The 15490-nt window shown below is 41.1% G+C and overlaps 1 protein-coding gene across 5 annotated transcripts in view; it reads right to left on the bottom strand.

Annotated features, from left to right (window-relative positions):
- The window catches only part of SLC10A7 (solute carrier family 10 member 7), a 256930-nt gene that overhangs the window by 20662 nt on the left and 220778 nt on the right, over positions 1 to 15490 (bottom strand). The gene's annotated exons all lie outside the window — the stretch shown is intronic.

The following is a 15490-nucleotide window of genomic DNA, read 5'->3' on the forward strand; positions in this document are numbered from 1 at the left end:
CACAATATGTATGGAAACACAAAAGATCCAAATAGCCAAACAATCTTGAGAAAGAAAAACAGAGCTAGAGGAATCAGACTCCCTGACTTCAGACTATACTACAAAGCTACAGTAATGAAGACAGTATGGTACTGGCTCTAAAACAGAAATATAGATCAATAGAACAGGATAAAAAGCCCAAGAGATTAACCCATGCACATATGGTCACCTTATTTTTAATAAAGGAGGCGAGAATATACAATGGAGAAAAGACAGCCTCTTTAATAAGCGGTGCTGGGAAAACTGGATAGCTACATGTAAAAGGATGAAATTAGAACACTCCCTAACACCATGCACAAAAATAAACTCAAAATGGATTAAAGACCTAAATGTAAGGCCAGACACTATAAAACTCTTAGAGGAAAACACAGCCAGAACACTCTATGACAGAAATCACAGCAAGATCCTTTTTGGACCCACCTCTTAGAGAAATGGAAATAAAATAAAAAATAAACAAATGGGACCTAATGAAACTTGAAAGCTTTTGCACAGCAAAGGAAAACATAAGACGAAAAGACAACCCTCAGAATGGGAGAAAACATTTTCAAATGAAGCAACTGACAAAGGATTAATCTCCGAAATTTACATGCAGCTCATGCAGCTCAATATCATAAAAAGAAGCCACCCATTCAAAAATGGGCAGAAGACCTAAACAGACATTTCTCCAAAGAAGATATACAGATTGCCAACAAACACATGAAAGAATGCTCAACATGATTAATCATTAGAGAAATGAAAATCAAAACTATAATGAGGTATCATCTCACACCAGTCATAATGGCCATCCTCAAAAAATCTACAAAGAACAAATGCTGTAGAGGGTGTGGAGAAAAGGGAACCCTATTGCACTGTTGGTGGGAATGTAAATTGATAGTGCCACTATGGAGAACAGTATGGAGGTTCCTTAAAAAACTAAAAATAGAACTACCAGATGACCCAGCAATCCCACTACTGGGCATATACCCTGAGAAAACCGTCATTCAAAAAGAGTTATGTACCACAATGTTCATTGCAGCACTATTTACAATAGCCAGGACATGGAAGAAACCTAAGTGTCCATCGACAGATGAATGGATAAAGAAGATGTGGCACATATATACAATGGAATACTACTCAGCCATAAAAAGGTAACGAAATTGAGTTATTTGTAGTGAGGTGGATGGACGTAGAGTCTGTCATACAGAGTGAAGTAAGCCGGAAAGAGAAAAACAAATACCGTATGCTAACACATATATATGGAATCTAAAAAAAAAAAAAAAAACGTTTCTGAAGAACCTAAGGGCAGGACAGGAATAAAGATGCAGACATAGAGAATGGACTTGAGGACACGGGGAGGGGGAAGGGTAAGCTGGGACGAAGTGAGAGAGTATCATGGACATATATACACTACCAGATGTAAAATAGACAGCTAGTGGGAAGCAGCACAGGGAGATCAGCTCGGTGTTTTGTGACCACCTAGAGGGGTGGGATAGCAAGGGTGGGAGGGAGATGCAAGAGGGAGGAGATATGGGGATATATGTATATGTGTAGCTGATTCACTTTGTTATAAAGCAGAAACTAACATACCATTGTAAAGCAATTATACTCCAATAAAGATGTTAAAAAAAGTCAAAAAAATAAAAATAGAAACAACAGCACAAGTTAAATAAATAAATAAATAAATAAATAAATAAATAAATAAAAGTCTGACTCACGTTTCCGTGGTTTAACTTGGTTAGATGTTGTCCCGCTAACCTACTTCTGCCCTCATTTGTTTTCAGTGATATAAAATTGGGGAGTGAAGACCTCATTCAGAAGACTTTTAGGCAGAGGAAGAAAATAAGAGTACCCTGGAAGCCATTTCTGGAAATAACGATGTTTTTGTAATCCCCTTGGTTTTCTTTAAACTCTGAACAGTTTAACATATCTAATCACAACACAGAGAATTGTGGTTTTCACAAATCAGCACAAATGGTCGGTTTTATTAACAAATGAGCAGGTGTAATCCCACCTGGATCCTTCTGGGACACAGCGGAGCATGCATGCGTACAAATAAAGGAAGTAGCATGATGCCGTGGTTCTCAGCAGCAGCTGCTCGTTAGAATCACCTGGGTAGCTTTTAAAAACTGTGATACCTGGGTCTATCCTGAAAGATTCTGAGCAAACAGGTATGGGGAGGGTCCCGGCACAGTTTTGCATAGCTCTCAGGTGATTCCAGTGTGAGCTGGGCTGAGAAGCTTGGTCTGGTAATAAGGGAGAGCAAGAGGATTCTAGAGGTTTCTGGGGCTTTCTGGAGGTAGACAGATGGCCACTGTGTGTTGGCTTTGCGGTTTTCCTCACTGTGTAAACTGGGGTGATTTACTTGACCTCTCTGAGGCTCAGTTTTCTTGGACAATGGGATCAATAATAGCTATTGTGCAGGGCTGTTGTGAAGATCCAATGAGATAATAAGGCAACCCATGTGCCTGATGCAGTGCCTGGCATGTAGTAGGTGCCATAGGAATGCCAGACCCTTTTCCTTTTAATGTTTCAAAGTGGTTTTATATCTACTTTCTTATTCAATCGTCGCCTCAACCTTGTGATATGGGAGAAAAATACAGGCTAGCCAGTTTGGACGTCTACATGTCTGGCTGATTTCTAATTTCATTATCATTTTACACTCAAAGTAATTTTGTAGCCTCTCTAACCTCTGGAGGGCCTCAAGGCCCAGTGCTCGGAGCCCTTTTCTCCTCTGTCTACCCATTCTTTAGTGATCTCATGGAGCCTGATAGCTTAAACATCTATATGCTGAAAATTCCAGCCTAGACCAGAATCTAGACTCAAAGACAACTCTTCTCTGGATGTCGAAAAGACATCTCAAACTTAACACGTTCAGGAGGGAACTCTTGATCTTCCCCACATCCCTCTTCCACCAGTAAAATCTGTTTCTCATCCAGTCTAGTAAATGGCAGCTCCATCCTTCCAGCTCCTCAGGCCAAACCCCTTGGAATCACCTTTAATTCCTCCTTCTTTTACATACCAATCCAATTCGTCAGCAAATCCCAGTAGTTCTGCATTCAAGATACAACCAGGATCCAACGTTTCTCACCACTCCACTGTTACCTTTAACCACACCACCCCAGCTTTCGTCTGGATTAAAGGCTCTTAACTGGCTTTCCTGTCTCTCCCTGTTGCACCCTTCCCCCCAGCCAGGCCCAGTCCTTTTTCAACATAGCAGCCAAAGTGGGAGCTGAATCTTGTGACTTGTTCACTCAAACCCCTCTCCTTCTGCATAGCGGGCAAGTCCTCACAACGGGTGGATAAGGTCTCACACAGTATCACCGGCACTCTCCCGTGACCTTTTACCACGCCTCCTAGAACTCTCTTCTCACCCCTTCTGCTCCCCGAACGCTGGCCCCTTCCTCTTTCTCCAACTTGCCGAGCACACCGTGGCCTCAGGTCCTTTGCCCTCGCTCTTACCCCTGGTTGGAGCCTCCTTCCTCTATATATCACGTGGCTTGCTCCCTCTTTCCTACAGGTCTTTGACCCAAAGCCCCCTTTAAGCCTAAAATGTCCCCACCTCCCTCTGGCACTCCTTATTCTCCTTTCTGGTTTGCTTTTTCTCCACACACTTCCCATCATCTGATGTGCAATATGTCTGAGTATTTGTCTGTTGGACCCACTAGAAAGGAAGCTGGATAAGGGGGAGTGCTTTTTCGTGTTTTGCTCACTGCTATACCACCCTAGGGCCTAGCACAGTGCCTGGCACATAGTAGGCATGAAATAAACACTTGTTGGATGAACGCATGAATTGAGCAAATGATGTTGGCAAAGCATCTTTCCACTGGCGCCGTTTATTCCTGCACATTTCTGCACTCGCTGTAAGTTGCAGAGGAGTTGGTTTTCATTATTATTAATATTTAGAAAGCTTGCTCTAGCAGTACTAGAGTACAGTAGTAGTACTAGCACAGAGAGTAGGGTACTAGTACGTAGAGCAAACCTGAAGCAAAGGCAGCTCTGGGAAGTGGCACTGCTCCAAAGCCATGAGCGTGCTCAGCTTCAGGAGGTGACATTCCAAACAAGCTGGCGTCCTGGGGCCCAGGAATCTTTTGAGTTATGTCCAATTTTAAATTTATTTATTTATTTATTTTGGCTGCGTTGGGTCTTTCTTGCTGCCTGCGGGCTTTCTCTAGCTGTGGTGAGCGTAGGCTACTCTTCATTGTGGTGCGCGGGCTTCTCATTGCGGTGGCTTCTTTTGTTGCGGAGCACGGGCTCTAGGTGCTTGGTCTTCAGTAGTTGTGGCTCGCGGGCTCTAGAGTGCAGGCTCAGTAGTTGTGGCGTATGGGCTCAGTTACTCCGTGGCATGTGGGATCTTCCTGGACCAGGGCTCGAACCCGTGTCCCCTGCATTGGCAGGTGGATTATTAACCACTGTGCCACCAGGGAAGCCCTATGTCCAATTTTATATCTCCTCCTGCCTCCAAGGCAATTTGTCAAAAACCTACTGTGTCCTGCATGGCTTTAAAAAATGGGCAGCTAACTTTAATATCTGGCTGGAATTGTTTGAATAGGTCTATAGATGGGGACAAGCAGGCAGTGGGTGTCACCTCATTCTGCAGCCGTGGAGTCCTTTATTGTTTACTGTAAAGAAGCATGGAGCTGGCTGTCATCAAATCCATGCAAACTGGTTTATAGTGTCTGGTTCAATTAAGGGAATTTCTGGGAAGAGTTATAACCAAATAAATAATGTGAGAGATGCGACTCTGAAACAATAATTGTTATTCATCAATCTCTGTTTGCAAGTAGAGATGGAGAGAGAGAAACTTCAAGTGAAGGAGCTCTCCTGGGTGAGATCCTTCACTTCAAACACAGTAAACAACTGTTGTTCTGTGATGCACATTTTAGTACCGCTAGAGGCAACCTTTCTAAATATTAATAATAATAAACAATCCCCTCTGCAACTGACAGCAGGTGCAGGGATGAACAGAGAGCCCCGGGAGACGGGCTGTGGTCGGCCCTCCTGGATGTGGCGAAGGCCTCCTCAGAAAGGACAAGCTCCAGGACAACAGAATGTGGTCCCCTCACTTCCTGTTTTCAGAAGCACGGGGTGCATCTGGCTTTGGGCATGTGAGTTGATTATTAACATGTAAAATGAATCTCTTTAGAGCTCCTTCTAACTATGACACGGTGGTTTTTATTTTGAAAGAAATATGAAACTGCGGAATTAAAAGCTTCCGCCACTAAAAATTGACATTAAGAGATGCACAGGGGTAAGGATTCGGTGTATAGTTTGAGGGGCCGCTGTATAATATGTGGGTTTTTTTTTTTTTTTTTTTCAGTACGCAGGCCTCTCACTGCTGTGGCCTCTCCCGTTGCGGAGCACAGGCTCCGGATGCGCAGGCTCAGCGGCCATGGCTCACGGGCCCAGCCGCTCCGCGGCATGTGGGATCTTCCCGGACCTGGGCACGAACCCGCGTCCCCTGCATCGGCAGGCGGACTCTCAACCACTGCGCCACCAGGGAAGCCCTCTGTGGGATTTTTTGTCTCCTTGCCATTGAGCTGTAGGGTAGCAACGGCGAGTGAGCTCGGCTGCAGTGAAGCTGCCGCATGTAAGCCTTGGCCGCTCTTGTTCCTGCTCCAATCCTGAGACCGAGAGAGCAGCAGACGATGCACCACTGGAGCTGTTTCTAGAGGACTGGGTGGTGTGATGGAAAGGACCTGGACTTTGATGTCAGAGACCTGATTTTCAATTCTGACAGTGCTACCCACCAGCTACGTGATTGGGTGACCTGACCCGAATACCCTCAGTTTCCACATCTGCTCAAAATGAGGTTAAAATAACTATCTCAAGTGGTACTTGGAGGTTTCAGTGAGACAGTGCACGTCAAGTACCCGGTACAGTGCCTGGCATAAAGTCGGCATCTCCAAAATGATAGCTATCATTATTATTATGAATAGCATTATGAATCAGTATTGTGGGGTTCAAATGCGGTAGTCCACAGGACTGAGCAGGGAAGGGCTTTGTCACTGAAATCATCTAGGATGAGGTCGGAAGCATTCCTAAAATTTTTGAGAATGGGGACTGCTGAGGACTGCCACGGGAACTGAAACTTCTACCTCGGATGCCGTGCAAACCTCCATTGGCCTCCATCTGTTTACAACTTCTTGATAAGTGCTTATGATTCTACCTGGGCTGCTGTCCCTTTTGGAGCACTGACTTCTGGAAAGCGTGATTCTATTTTGTGTGTTGTTGTTGTTTTAAATCTTTCTACAGTATCAATTACACTGTGAGACTTTGGGGGAAAATCATATATATTTCCTTTCATAATGGGTTTTTTTAAAAGGATGACTTTCAAATAGTAAGGCATTCTGAAATTGTTTTTAAATATGCTTAAATTTGACCATCAGCTTGCCAGGAAGACATGGTCTTAAAGGAAGAAAGCCCCCTCTTTTGGAGTGAGTGCTTGGTATGATGGGCACGAAATGGATGGTTTTCTTTTGCTCGGGTTATACCTTGTGAAATACTGGCACACTTCCACATCCAAGCACAGTGGTTTAACCAGACTGGTAGAAAAAGGACTCAAGAGAACATCTGAAGGCAAAAATATGGGAACTCCAGCTACAGATTAGAAAAATCAGTACAGGTTTTTATCCTTCCTAGACATGACCATAAGGCCATGGAATGAAGTGGGTGATTCCTGGAAATCAGAGTCCAGGTCTACTGAGTCTTTAAAAAAAATGTTTGTTGTTTACCTTTTTATAGTACTTAGTGGTGTGTCATAAGCCTCTATGTTCTAAGCATCTCATTTTGGCTAATGATGGGATAAAAAAGTATTTAAAAGTGGGGCGCACCATGGCTAGGCTAAAGTTAAAAAAGAACACAAAAAACAGAAAAGCAACAACCTTGGTTGGTGCAAACTGGTTCCCACCATCATCACTAAGCACCTACACAAAGTTTGACCGAATGTTCTGCTAGGTCAAATGCTCGCCTAAGAACCTGGGTGGGTGAGCTAGGTTCTCTGGAAGCTGAGAGGTGATTATGGATGGATCTAATATGGTGGCTCTTACACTTTTGTGTGCATAATACCCTTTTTTTTTGCGATGTGTTACAATCAGGCTCCAGGGTCTTATTCTTAAAAATTCTGAATCAGTAGGCCTCAGATGAGGCCCCGTAATGGGTTTTTTTGGAAGCAATTTGCTCTAATTTTAAGGGCCACCCTTTGGGAAATGCTGATCTTACACTGTCCCTCTGAATGACTCAAGATTCTAAAGCTAACACTTAAGTCTTTCAAAATCAGAAAATTATTGAATGTTAGAACTAGAAGGATCCCAGAGATCATCTAGCCTAGACTTTTCATGTTAGCAACCAAGGGCTGATACAAGAGCCTGGGTTTCACAGCATAGGACCTTCCCCAGAACTCTCATTACAGCTCGGCACAGTGGCTAAGAGTCAGACCTGGCTTGACTTCTGGCTTTGCCACTTGGGGTCATGTGACTTGGGCAAGTTGTTTATCGCTCTGGACCTCACCTCCCTTGGGGGGGGTGACTGTGGTAGTGAGGTGAGTTGGTGCATGGAAAGGACTGTTGGAACGTGACCTGCACCAGGCTTGTCATGCATAAGCTCCAGATTCTTCCAGCAGATAGAGTACAGTTGCTGAAGAAATTTGAAGGGTAGGTGAAAATTACCTGTACTCCCCACTCCCACCACCTTGCCAGCAGCTTTGAATGAAAGCAAGCTGCCACAGATACAGGCATTTTTAGGTTAACATATATTAGCAGTAAAAGTGTCAACTAAAGTCCCAGCTCTGACCTTGCCAGTGCTCTCACTAGCATGTTGCATGAGAGGGTCTCTCAGAGCAGGATTCAGTAACCCTTACAGTCAGCCTCAGGCGACTACAGGGCCTCCCGACAGAGGCTGAGCACAAAACTGGTAGCGATCAGGCCTTCAGCACAGCCCTGGGGATTGCATATTCAGGACATGGGATTTGCTAGATTCTTCTAGCAAGTGGGAAGTGTGCCTCTAAAGTTTTAAGGCAGGCTACATATCAATGAGGGTCCATTTATTACATTTACCATGCAAGGCAACAAGTCAGTAATTTCATCAATAAAAACCTATTTCTGAATTCATTATGCTAAGTAGTAAAGTCTCTGGTTGACAGAGATATAGATAACAAAAGCATCTGTTGTAGCTGCCTCTGGAGTACTTTCTTTTTGATAAAATAATAGCTGAACACTCCAGTGAGAATTTTCCATGAGAGCAGTGGGCTGTCCTGGGCGCTGAAGTCTACACTAACCATCAGCATAAAATATTTTCAAGTAAATTACTTCTTGTAACAAGCATTTAGTCTATTAAATACCCAATTAATCTCCATTGTTATTATTATTATTACTAATTGAAAACATGTTGAATAGAGAAACAATTTAAAAAATAAATCAATAAAAGGTATAGAAACTGTTATATAAGCTGGATTAATAAAATCTAAATGGAGGTGGTCTGAGTGCAATTCAAGAATTATTCCAAGTCTTAAATTAGCTCTGGTTCCTACATGGTATCAGAAATTTCGGTTACAGTTCTGTGAAAAAGGGACAGCAGTAGCCAAAGCCTACATGGTAACTATTTGAGAAAGGGGGTAAAATTTCACCAAGCAAGATGTGAAGTAGTATTTTTCAGACCTTGGATCATGACCCATTAATGAGCTGCTGAATCAATGTAATGGGTTTTGATCTAGCACTTGGTTAGAAGATGGAATGTATCACGAGAAGTGAGAGTGAATGTTGTTTTGTCAAACTTTTACGCACATGCAAATGTTTTCTGGATCACACTGTAAAATATATTTCTAACTGCAGGTTGTGGTTAAAAATGTCTGACAGTCCCCGGCACAGGAAACGTGGAGAAGGAGCAGAAATGTGCGAGCATCAGGGCACTGGTCCTGGTGAACACCACATACTGCAAACACCTCCTGCAGTATCGTTCAGAAGAATGGTACCTGAGCATCAGGCTAGGGAATCTTCAAAGAGGTTTTAATGTCTTTCATTTGATACTTACGCAGAACCTGGGGACTTTCTAAATTTTTATTACGAAGTCTGGATATGCTAGTGATGAAGTTCAGACACCAAATTCAGAATCAAAAATTCAAAACAAAATAATCTGCAAAGCTCCAAACATAAGTGTATCACTTTGAGAACTTGCATCTCTCTCTTTCTTTTTTTTTTTTTTTTTTTGCGGTAGGCGGGCCTCTCACTGTTGTGGCCTCTCCCCTTGCAGAGCACAGGCTCCGGATGCGCAGGCTCAGCAGCCATGGCTCACGGGCCTAGCCGCTCTGCGGCATGTGGGATCTTCCCAGACCGGGGCACGAACCCGTGTCCCCTGCATCGGCAGGCGGACTCTCAACCACTGCGCCACCAGGGAAGCCCTCTCTTTCTTTATATGGATCAGAAAACAGTACAAAAGGATAGACACTACCCAACTTGTTTTCACTATGGTGGTAAATCCTAGTGGGCCTTTAATTTCAGTGGCATCTTTAAGACTCTGTCAGATGCCAGATGAATGGATAAAGAAGATGTCTATGTATATATAATGGAATATTACTCAGCCATAAAAAAGAACGGAATAATGCCATGTGCAGCAACATAGATGACCCTGGAGATTATCATACTAAGTGAAGTAAGTCAGACAGAGAAAGACAAGTACCATATGATATCACTTATTTGTGGAATCTAAAATATGATATAAATGAACTTGTTTACAAAACAGAAACAGACACACAGACATAGAAAACAATCTTATGGTTACCAAAGGGGAAGTGGGGGAGGAAAGGATAAATTAGGAGTATGGGATTAACAGATACACACTACTATACATAAAATAGATAAACAACAAGGATCTACTATATAGCACAGGGAACTATATTCAGTATCTTGTAATAACCTATGATGGAAAAGAATCTGAAAAAGAATATATGTATATATATTGAATCACTTTGCTGTACACCTGAAACTAACACAATATTGTAAATCAACTATACTTCAATTAAAAAAAATCTGTCAGGTGGTAGAGGACCCCATACTGTCTTTCCTTACAGAACTGAAACGCCAAGAGCAAACTGCAGGATAAAAAATATATTTACGCTTATGCCTCAGAGACAAACTTCTATTTTCTGTCTTTACTCGGGACTTAGATTTCAACTTTGATAGTTTATTGTTAAACAGCACTGTGGCTCTCAGTTTGCAAGAACAGAGTGCAGACACTGATGCCCCTGAAAGGTAAGGGCTGGCTCTTCAAGACACACTTTAACTACAATATAACCTTTTGTTAATAAAGAAAATATAAGGACTGTGTGCCAGTTTATGACAGGCCATAAGGAATATATACATAGAGCCACAATTACAGACAGCAAAGATTTTTAAACTGTCTTATAACTAGCAATGTAATCAGAAATAATTTTCTTTTTTAAACAGTCAATAAAATGATTCAAACCCACACTGAGAGTGTACACTTAGAACACTCAGAATCAGTCTAGCACTTGTGGGTCTTCAAAGAGCTTTCATATCCTATTGTCCAATGCAGTTCTGGAAGGAGGAGACCTGGAATCTAGTCTCTGTTAGTTATATGCCCTGGCATAAATTTTTAGAATTGTTTCTACGCTTCACTTCTTTGTATGAAAAATAAGATAATAATTACTGATTTGCTAATATTCAAGGTTATTTAGGTAACAAGAGTTAATGGGTTAAAGGCTTAAAAAAAAAGTGCTTCCCAATTGTAGGGCAGTTTCATCAAGATAATAGTCTTTATGTGCCAAATAGAACTGCAGAGAAGCTTTAGGGGGAAAGAAAAACAGAAATGCAAACTTTCCTATTTCAATTCCATTTCCTCTGGAGAAAATAACCCAGATGTTATTAAATGATCTTTTCAGCCCAAGCTGCAGGGTAATCCTTTAGCACTCTTGAAAAGCTTCCAAGTAAAATTGAAAACGAGATCCTTTTCAGAGTTTGTGTCTCCTATGAAACTCTTTGGAGAGTATGAAGATAATTATTAGCCTCTTTAGGAAGATGTAACAGTCATATTTCCTTTCTTGTAATATTGTAACATTATTTACATAGCTGTCCTTTCAAGAACTCTTTTCCTTTTCACACATAGCAAGGAAACTGTTATAGAATGGTGGTAATATCAGTCACTGAGCAAAAGACTCATAGGAACTTAAAACTGGAAGGAATCTCAAGTATCATCTCTTCCATCTTCTCATTTTACAGATTTGGAAATTGAGGCTGATAGGAGTTAAATGATTTGTTCAGCTTTTGGTGAGAGAACTGCAACTTGAATCCCAACTAGAATCAGGTATGTATTCTTTCCACTCTTTCCAGAATCCTATGTCTATCAAAACGCTATATTCTTTTTGCTTAACGCGTAGTTTCTTATCACAGCTCAGCTGGGTAACTGCAAGCGTAGAATCATAATGAAGTTCAATGTGAGGAACAGATGCCTTGATTGGTCTTTGTACACAAACGTCTATAAATGGTAAGACCCATAGTGGACTTTTAATACACATTGATCACGACACTCTATTTAAAACTTAAAGAGCATTCTTTCAATTCAGTAAAGCTTTTGGAAACAAACAACTGGTCTCACAACTGATTGCCAGTTGTCAGTTGACATGCTCTAGGAGTATACGCTTTCATTTTGCCATTTGGAAACATGAAAAACTAATATAAACATACACTCAACTTAAGGATCTCAAACATCCTTAAACATTCTCTTTCTAGGAAGAGTGAAAAAGCTTTCTATATATTAGAACTCCAGATACCAAAGTGATTTGAACACTCAAGAGAAAAAGATAAATAAAATAAAAGTAAAATACTAATTCCACAGGGTCCCTCGGATCAAATGTCTTTTGTGATGAGCTCTATTGACTGAGTGAGCACCGAACCACTGGTAACTAGGGTGCAAGCTGTTCTCCCACCTCTGCCATGTAAAATATCTTCTCATCATTATACAAAAATCACTATCAAACTAGAAAATAATTTGGGAGAGTTCACGGCTTTTGGAGCAACCCACAGCCAGTGATGCTGTCTTGACAAAATATAATTATCTCCAACCCTGAGGTGCAACTACAGGAGAGCAGCAAACAAGCCCTGTAGTATTGTTTCAGATGAAGCACAGCGAAAGCTCTGCACTTCCTCCAGGCCTCCTCTTTCTTCCTGAACGAACTCCAGGGAATGGCATCATGTCAGGCTTTCCAGATGGATTATGTGAAGCCATAGCTCAATGTCATTTTCAATAGGAAGCCTCATAATTAAAGGTCAAATAGTCACTTCATCTGCAATCAATCAGTAGAAAAAGTACTAATACGAAGAATTAATCAATCAATGGCAAATGCACTAATAAAAGCAATGAATCAAATTCAGCCTGTGTGTAGATGCAAGTACATTGAAGAGCTTGAGACAGGGCAAAGGCAAGAACAATAAAAGAAATGTCAAGTGTGTGTACAAGAGAACTTTCAGACGGCTTCTCAAAGCCAGAGTTTTCATCTTCGGTTCATTAGTTACCTGGGTACCACCGGGTCTGCAATAATTTATTCTTAAATACAAATACTGGATATAATAACAAAAATGTTATTTCATAGGGCTTTCTTCATGTATTCTATTTGAGATGTTATGTGTGTGTGTGTGTTTAAAATCATTAGAAGAAATATTTTGACAGTGATCACAAAAGGGATAGATATATTTTCTACATGCCAAATAGATGCATTTTAATCTGTTGTATTTCATCTTGAAATAAGAGAAATATAACTCTGAGTGATATTACCTGAAATTTGCCCCCTGCTTTCTGGAATATGAATTCTTCACACTTATTGTGATGTTCTTTCATTGCTATGCAGATGAGAAGTTCCATTAGGATAATTATCAGCCTGTAGCTCAGGTCACTGCCAGGCATATCCTCTGTACCAGAGATGTCAGGTCACCAGTAGAGAGAAACATGAATTGGATCTTGTGAAAACTGATACACTAAATTTATAGGGCTTAACAAGTCCATTCAAGCAACAGGACCCAAACACCCCTTGCTGTATGTAGAAATAAGGGTGCTCCTGGGACAAGGGTGATCCGTGCCATCTCACTGAGGTAAGAAAGCAGCAAAGAGGTCATTTTTATAAATGCTACCTAGGAGATTGCAGGCAGGCTGCCAGGTCTGATCCAGGCATGATAGAATAGCCTAGCTCGAAGTAAAATTCCCTAATCTAAGAGCTACGGAAACTGAGGCCTGGGGATGTCTCAGTGGAAGAGTCAGGATGAGTATTTAGGTCTTGCAATTCCAAGAAAGCATAGGTCTACCATGTTATGGAAATAACTAAGGATTTACACTACGATGGTTACTTAGATACCACATTAGTATTTTATTGGAGGACCCAAGTATCTATTTCATGGGAGAACATTGCAAAAGCAAAGTACAAAAGCAGAAGTCCAAGTTAACCCAAACATTTTTAGCACAACAGCTACTTTTGATCGACGTTCAGAGTACCTGTTTGCCTGAAAATTAGAAAGCATTAAGGACAGAAGGATATGGCTTTGAGATTAAAAAAATGAAAAGAAAAAAAAAAGGATGGGTAGGTATTCTGCTTACAGAAAAGAAAAGAATACTGATCACGGTGCAGTATGCTTCTCGGGTAGAGCTTTGTTCACCACCGCCAGCTCCAAGCACAGGCGAAAATCATGGAGGAACAAACACAACCCATTTTAGTTGTCCTGACAAAAGCAAATCCTAGGGGTGGGGCAGGTTTGAAAGGCCACTGCAGAAATGCAGAAGCATATGTGGTGCAGCCAGGACTCAGCATCTGCTCTAACGACACAGGCTCATTTGATCCCTGACTCGTGACCTCAGAGGTGCCTGTCAGCACCCGCCTCTGGCCTCCCTACCTTTGTAACAGCCCCTTCCTTTTCAGGAGGCCTGGAGCACTGGGCATCACATCACAACGACCACATGAAGGAGGAAGTGCAAGATGATTTCTTTGAGGTCAACAGTTAAACCACACCTGTTTCATGAACATCTACAGGACCGGGGTCAGGGTCCTGGGAATGGTAATACCGTCATAACCAATACAGTTAATTATAACTAATAACAGCTGCTGCTTTAAGGGTATGTGTTATGTGCCAGGCAGCACACCAAGCTCTCTAGGTGGGCACTCTCATTTCGTCCACAGCAATCTACATACAGCACAATTACTGAACACATTCTGTCATGTACTGACTTGTATTAGGTACAAGTCCTATGCTGGGTACTTAACAAATTTTATCTTTAATCTTTACAGCAGCCTTGAGAATTAAGAAAAAGTAAGAAAATGGCTTACAAAGTGAGAAAGCTAAGGTTCAGGGAGCTTAAGTGATTTGTCCAGGATCACAAAATCAGGACTGGAATATGGCTTCCAAAAAGCTCTTTCAAATTCTATTTGGTGATGATTATAAAGAAAACCTAACAGTCATAATGCAACATATGGACAGTATATATATATATACTTTCTTCAAATAAGCTGAACCCCTAGATAGCAATTGCTTCTTTAAGAGTATGTCCAATTTCTAAATCATTTCCCAAACTTTGCAAGACTGAAAATAATTCTATCAGACAAATATGTTTGGGGCTAGTAAAACCATTACGAAATCTCTTTGTTTCCTAGTTTACAGACTGAACTTTAACACGAGCAGACTTAGAGCAATGTCATTCTCTTTAGTCAGTCACACGTCAAAATGTAATGGAACTTTTACAACTAGTTTTACCACAATGTGCCAACTACCCCAAGGAGTTTGTTAATGATGTATATTTCAATAAAGTTTCTATTACTTAATGACTTTTAATGACTAAAAACATGGATTCCAGATGTCTGGACAGGTTATTGGGATAATGTCATTAAACTGGATAAAGCTAAGTAGAAAATAGCACTTTTCTTGATCTATTTTTGTCCATTAAATACATACTTATTTCATTTTAGGTGCTGATCAGATTGAGTTAATGATAACTATGTCGTATTTCTTTATAGAAACAACATTCTGAAACGAACTTCAAACTAATGTCAATATCAAACTAGAGTCATAACATTATTTCCACCTTGCTCCAAGCTTCCAGAAAATATAAGGTGACATTTTCCAGGGGTCACTCTAGAGCCTTCCAAAGCCAAGTTTGTGCTCATTGCACCCCCTGCCCCCAACTATGCACCCCCAGACTTTTAACATGAACATTCTACATTGAAAATCTTCGATGAGAATCGAAAACATGATCACAAATAAAGCTAAATCCTACACTATTAAATTTAGGCCCTCAAAAATGGGTTCGATCTAGTGACGGTATTTCAAAGCTATGACCCATCCTCACTTTGCTATTGTTCTTTAGGTCACAGAGTGGAAAATACCCCCATTCCATTTAATTTGAAGAGTTGTTTGAATTTCAAAATCATAAGATGCAATTATCTGAGGGTAATATTAAGTTGGTTTTGAAGTCTGTGGGTCACTTA

The sequence above is a fragment of the Mesoplodon bidens genome (genome assembly GCF_964165515.1).
Source record: "Mesoplodon bidens genome assembly, chromosome: 1".
NCBI classification, from domain to species: Eukaryota; Metazoa; Chordata; class Mammalia; order Artiodactyla; family Ziphiidae; genus Mesoplodon; species Mesoplodon bidens.